We start from the raw sequence: 6,000 nt of genomic DNA, 5'->3' as shown, positions 1-6,000 counted from the left end.
TAAAAATATCATCACAAAATCCAAATTCAATAACATGGACTTTGAGACTGAAATTATCGGTGAGGACCAAACTCCGATGAGGCGATGACTATGCGACCACAGACTTAACAGTAAGGCGAGGTTTAGAAATCGAGTAACAAGAGACCGATGAACAGAAACGATCCAGCGAGGACTAAGTTCCGATGACGACAAAGTTCAGATTAGCACAGTCTGGCGACCGTCACCTGCAAGGCCGAGGAGGCTGAAGTGGCCATCGCCTCTGCCGTCTGATTAGAGCCCTTTTCATGGGCAGATGAGAACAAGGGATGGTGATGTGCGCAGATGAGGAAGTGATATATATATGTGTGTGTGTGTATGTGCGTGTGTGTGTGTGTGTATAGAGAAAGGGGAAGAGGGTGTTGGTGGTAGCGGCAGCGGAGGTGGCTGGGCAGTGAATGCAGAGAGAGGGGGGAAAAAGGTGGTTTGGTCTAATTTGGCGCACTTAGCAGCCAAATTGTGGATGAAATAAATTGAAGGTAATTGTGTCTTTTTACTATATTTGATATTTTATAATAAATCTGATTTTAATATTGAGGGGTAATTTCATCTTTTCAGTGGATTTAAGGCCTTGTTTGGTTGGAGTTTTGTTCAAAGGGTGTCTTTGTTCAAAAAAATAGGCAACTTTCATCTGTGTGTCTTTTTACCAAACCTCAGTGGGTGTGGTTGTACTTTACCCTAGAAAAAAATTGAAGTTTGATTCAAAAAAGAACATTTGACTTTTTTTAAAGGAAATTAAACGAATTCAAAGAGTACAAAAAGAGAAAAATTTAAGAGATAATTTTAGAAAATAAAAATTTTAGGGGACATTATATGAATTTTTCATATATACATATAAAAATATATATATTTAGTATATGTATTATAGTAAGTAGGGCAAGGCCACGTGCCCCCACGTTCCCCCTGGGCATACATCGGCTCCGCCCCTATATATATATCAACCGTTTGAAACCCTAACCCTATTATTTCCTACCTCTAAATAACCATCTAATCCACCATAAATCCGCATCAAATCATGGGAATTTCATTCCAATTTTCATACACAATCAAAAACCTCAAAAAAAAAAAAAAAAAAAAAAAAAAAAAAAAAAAAATTGAAACTTCTCACGAATTGACAATGTGGTGTTGACTAAGAATAGGTTTTGTTGAATCTGCCGTTGGGTTGTTTTCAAAGCATGGGTATTTTTGCTTTGAAAATAATTTGTAAGAAAAGCAATAGTTCATGGATTCAATTTACCCGTATATATAATATACATGTACACCATTTATAAAGTTAACCAAGATAAAATAGATCCAAATGATTTAATGACCATAACTTGACCTTATGTATAATCATCTAGTTTGGTTCTGTATACGTACTAAGCGTGGCGCAAATTTCTGAATGAAGTATCTACTGATTATGGATTGTAGCATCTGAATAAGCCATTGAGGAAAGAAGAGAGATAAATGCAAAGGAGAGAAAACAAAGGTAGGGTTTCCGTGGTGATGATGGCGGTGGAAGGAGGCGGTTGAGAGATAGAGGTGGTGACATTGGCTGAGGTGGGTGATGAGGCGGTTAAGAGATAGAGGCAGTGACATTGGCTGAGGTGGAAGCGGTTTGGGTTTTCGGGCGGTTCCCGTTCGCCTGCAACACCCCGGTTTGCCAAAAGGATACACATATGAAACTTACGTGTTTTTTGGACAAAAACAGTCTTGAAGGTTCAAAAATGGACAAAGACACCCCTGATATGAGAAATTGACCAAATTACCCTTTGACTGTTTAAGTGACTTTTTTAATTTTACAATTTAATAAATTGGACCAAACTACCCTCATAAACAATTTATGCATAAAAAAAATTAAAAAAAAAAACATTTTATTCTCTCTCAATAACTAATACCTTCTCTATCTCTCTCTCAATGGACCAGATGGCGGCGACGATGGTCTGGACAACCGCCACTGCCATTGCCCTCTTTTTTTTTCTCTCTCTCTCCATATATATACGGCAACACCTCGAGTAAGTAGACTAAAGCTCTAGCAACGTGTGGGGGGGAGGGGGGAAGAAGGTGGTTTGGTTAGATAATTAATGAAAGAGGTTACAAATTAGGGAAATAGAACGGGGTTAGTTGGAATAGGTGGGATGGGTGGTCTACTCTGGTGCCATTTGGCAGCCAAATTGTGGCTGAAATAAACTGAGGGTAATTGTGTCTTTTTACTATATCTGATATTTTATAATAAATTTGATTTTAATATTGAGGGGTAATTTCGTCTTTTCAGAGGATTTAAGACCTTGTTTGGTTGGGGTTTTGTATAAGGGGTGTATTTATCCAAAAAATAGGTAAGTTTCATTGTGTGTCCTATTGGCAAACCTCAGAGGTATGGCTATACTTTACCCTATTTATTTTTTAAATTTTCTAAGATGTAACTATAGAGAGAGAACAAAGAGTCCTTTGCACTTGCATTATGACACGAAGCATCATTACACATTCAAGGACTTAAAAGTCTTTTTAGTTTAACATAAATTTCAATATAATATATTATATAATTTAAGGGCATTGTTGACATTTCACTCTCAAGATCCTAGGTCTAGGAGTTTAGGGAAGGTTTCTGTAATAGTGTTACAAAGGTCATTTGTCCTATATTAGATCCAGATGGGAAAGTGATTGGGTATAAATCGGTGGGTATACAGCACTACCCAACATCTTGAACTTTTAGGTAAATGGGCAAGCGCCCATCCGTTACAATTGGTATCAGAACCAGACCCAGTTCTTGGTCCGATATCACACCAGGTAGACAGGGTGGCCCGACTACAACGAGGGCATTGCGAGTTCAGGTGGGGGAGAATGTTACAAGAGTCATTAATTTGTCTCACATCGGATCCGGATATAAAAGTGATTGGGTATAAATGGACATGGGGATGTGAGTATCAGCACTATCCAATAACTTGACATTTTGGGTAAATGGATAAACACCCACCTGTTACAAATAGTCACATGCATGTGTGATTTGTCCAAATTTCAAGAGAGTTGGGTGTAATTTACCCTTATTAAAATTAATTTTCGATTTGACGAATGTATATGCTTGATATGGACAAAATTGGACAGTGCTGGTTCTTGTAGTCTCCAAAACTCAAAAAAAAAACACCTCCTCAGGTTTGCCAAAAGGACATACAGGTGAAACTTACATGGTTTTTGGATAAAAACACCCTTTGAAGGTTCAAAAATGGACAAAGACACCCCTGACATGAGAAATTGACCAAATTACCCTTTGATAATAAATTGGACCAATCTACCCTCATATACAATTTATGCATTAAAAAAAGAAAAAAGAAAAAAAAAAAGAACAGTCTATTCCCCTCCACCGTTCCACCGCCACCACACAAAGCCATACATACATACATACATACATATATATATATATATATACAAACACACAGAGGGGTTCAAATTACACACATATACCCACAACTTTTTTATAGTAAAACCCAACAACTCAAAATCCAAACAATATGAAATTAGGTCTTTTGATTAGGTGCTCAATTGGATACCTGCAATTTTCGACAACCACCCAGCTCTGTCACCCAACCGTGAATATCATCACAAAATCCAAATTCAACAACATGGGCATGAATTTTTTTCACCTGTGACACCATCAAGCTTCCCCATGTGGAGAGTAAGGATCTGAATAGCGATAAAATCAACGAGCAAGGACGATCAAAACAGAACGGTTAACATGGACTCTGAGACTGAAATTACTGGCGAAGACCAAGCTCCGATGACGAAGCGGCCACGGACTGACAGTGAAGCGAGGTTTAGAAAGTTCAGATGAGCACAACGAGTGTCGCCTGCAAGGCCGAGGAGGCTAAAGTGGCCATCGCCTCTGCTGTTCGACAAGCGGCAATGAGGATGGCAAGCCGCCTCTCCTCCACATTCGGCGTCATCGTCATCCTCCCCTTCTACATCAACGACTAGCCGACGCTAGATCTGCGGCCCGCCTTCAATTCCATCGACCCATAGAGCCCCAGAGCCGTTTTCGCCGTTAGACTCGCCGTAAAAAACGGCAAACTTCCCGCCACCCTCTACCAAGATCGTCTGCGCTCTCGAACACCTCCATACTATGGGCATCGTCTACCGTGACCTCAAACCCAAGAACGACAGCTTGCCGTCGTCGCCGCCTTATGTGTGTGTGGATATATACATGTATGTATCTTTATATATATGTGTGTGTGTGTGTGTGTGTGTGTGTGTGTGTGTGTGTGTGCATATATAATAAAGAAAAAATGGAAGGATGAAGGAAGAGATAACAGAGAGATGAGAGAATAGGGTGCTTAGGGTAATTTGGTCATTTAAGTATTTTAATATTTTATAATTAAATTTAGGGGTTAAATGCAAAAAACCCCCCTGAACTATTGACAAATTTGCAACAAACCCCCCTAAACTACAAAAGTTGCAAGAAATCCCCTAAACTATACATTTTTGTTACAGATGACTCCTTCCGGCAATGCTCCGGTGGAATCTCACCGTTAAATCCACAATATTTAATTTAATGACTATAATGCCCTTTAAAGGCATGAAAAGACTCTATTATCCTCCTTGCATCCCAACCTCTCTTTAACTTACTTTTTTATCCAAACACGCCCTTATGTTCTATATGCACAGATGCATACATATATATACGTATAGATGTACTGTTCATCTTATTCTTGTCTTTATGGTAAAATAAACAAATAAATAATATATTGTCGACCTAAATCTCTCTATGGTTCCCTCTCTCTCTCTCTCTCTCTCTCTCTCTCTATATATATATATATATATATATACACACACACATCTATATTTGGAATGTAATTCATCCATCACAATTTGTCCGGAGAATCAAAAAATTTTCGGAGGAGAAAAAACAATTGATTCGGCAATGGGTCATATGAATATAGAGATAGATCATCAAATTCAGAAGTGGGTTTGAATGAAACATAGTATTTGAAGCCCCAATTAGAGAGAGTGAAACCCAAACAGTACCACACTACTCCTGTCAGCCGACGCACACGCTCCTCGTCGGAACCCTAACCTCGCCGGAGACACACCCCCTTTCCGTCTTCACACTCGAGGCCGAATTTAATTTCAGATTGAGACCCAATTACTTGTTTTGGCGAACCCAAATCGAGAGCATGGTCATCCGTTGTTCTAGCGACACAAAGGCTAAGCCTATAAGGGCAAAGCGAGTAATTTAGGAAAAAAAAAAAAAAAAAATGAGGAGTACCAAGTACCGTACTAAAAAAGATTCATTTAATTGATAATTCTGCCCAGGTGTTCTGCCCGTGGCTTCACATTCACCGTAAGGGGATCATCTGTTGTCATTAAGATGCTTCATTAGTCATGTCTCTTTCCATTGATTGAGAATATGAATAATTGGCAATGTTCAACAAATATATCCCGGCATATATATCCCAGACCTATGCATCTCCCTCTCTTTGTGTGCGCCTATATATATATATATATATACATACATATATGTATAGGAGAGATTAGGTATTGGTGGGATTGATGTTTGTAGAGAGAGAGAGAGCATGAAATGGAGAAGAAGAGAGAGAGACGATCAGTTTGTGTACAAACAGGGAATGAAAGAGCTTAGAGAGAGAAACCATCAGATGGGTTTGTGGTGATGGTCGGTTGTAGAGAGAGAAAGTGGGAGAGGGGTTGGTAGGTGAGTTGTTCCATTTTAATTGGTCCTTAAAATTATAACTTTTTCATCATAAAAAATATATATATATAAGTGCCAAATTTATATTTTGAAAGGGCAAAATTGTCTTTTTAATTTTTCCGATCAACCCTACCATCGGAATGTCCTTAATTGCAATAATTTCATAGTTTAAGGGAATTTTTTTATAGTTCAGAGGGATTTGTTACAATAAACTAATAGTTCAAGAGAATTTTTTATATTTAACTCTTAAATTTAATAAAATAGTAAAATGAACTTTTCACACATTT

The sequence above is a fragment of the Cornus florida genome, unplaced genomic scaffold (assembly GCF_030987335.1).
Source record: "Cornus florida cultivar Cherokee Brave unplaced genomic scaffold, ASM3098733v1 CherokeeBrave_3.0.0_Hap2_Chr05, whole genome shotgun sequence".
Classification (NCBI taxonomy): Eukaryota; Viridiplantae; Streptophyta; class Magnoliopsida; order Cornales; family Cornaceae; genus Cornus; species Cornus florida.
This window is presented reverse-complemented; position numbering follows the sequence as displayed.